The sequence below is a fragment of the Kryptolebias marmoratus genome, linkage group LG21, assembly GCF_001649575.2.
Source record: "Kryptolebias marmoratus isolate JLee-2015 linkage group LG21, ASM164957v2, whole genome shotgun sequence".
Taxonomy (NCBI): Eukaryota; Metazoa; Chordata; class Actinopteri; order Cyprinodontiformes; family Rivulidae; genus Kryptolebias; species Kryptolebias marmoratus.
Genome location: NC_051450.1, coordinates 22,317,899 through 22,318,464, shown reverse-complemented (window position 1 = coordinate 22,318,464; position 566 = coordinate 22,317,899). Strand labels below are relative to the sequence as shown.

At 40.1% G+C, this 566-nt stretch overlaps 1 protein-coding gene across 1 annotated transcript in view; it reads right to left on the bottom strand.

The window, feature by feature from the left end:
* Positions 1-566, bottom strand: part of LOC108228352 (HERV-H LTR-associating protein 2) — a 96,257-nt gene that overhangs the window by 94,397 nt on the left and 1,294 nt on the right. The gene's annotated exons all lie outside the window — the stretch shown is intronic.

Sequence of the window (566 nt, the reverse complement as noted above, 5' to 3'; positions counted from 1 at the left end):
TTTAAGGTTAATAAATGATTCTTTATTTCCTCCAATGGTGCTGGTGTAACACCTATATCTTCCTTCATCCTGAACCTTCACTCCTCTCAGCAGCAGGGAGGCGTTTCCTCTGGAGATCTGATCCTTGAACATTGAAGTCCTGCCTCTGAAGAGCTGGTCCTGGTTTCCCAGCTGGTCTTGGTTTTCATAGTAGGAGTGGACATATATGTTTGCTGTTCCTCTCATGAGAATCCAGTGGATGAGTGGATCAGAGCCGACCTGGAACTGACAGGGTAAAAGACAGCTGCTGCTGAAAACACAGGTTACCTCTGGGTCTGTAATGTAAAAAAGGACACATCATTGGAAAGTTACTGCAGGTAAATACATTCTGCTTCTTAGGGTCAGATATCTGATAAACTTAATTTTAAAGTAATATAAACCCATATGGTGAAAGAAACAAGAAAGGAAACACTTTAAAAGGTATTATTCTGCTGTAACTTGTTTTTAATAATGAGGAAATGTCGTCAGGACTTTTTGCTGGTGTAGATTCTCAGTCATCCAGGCCATGGTAAATTCAAAAAAAGTTA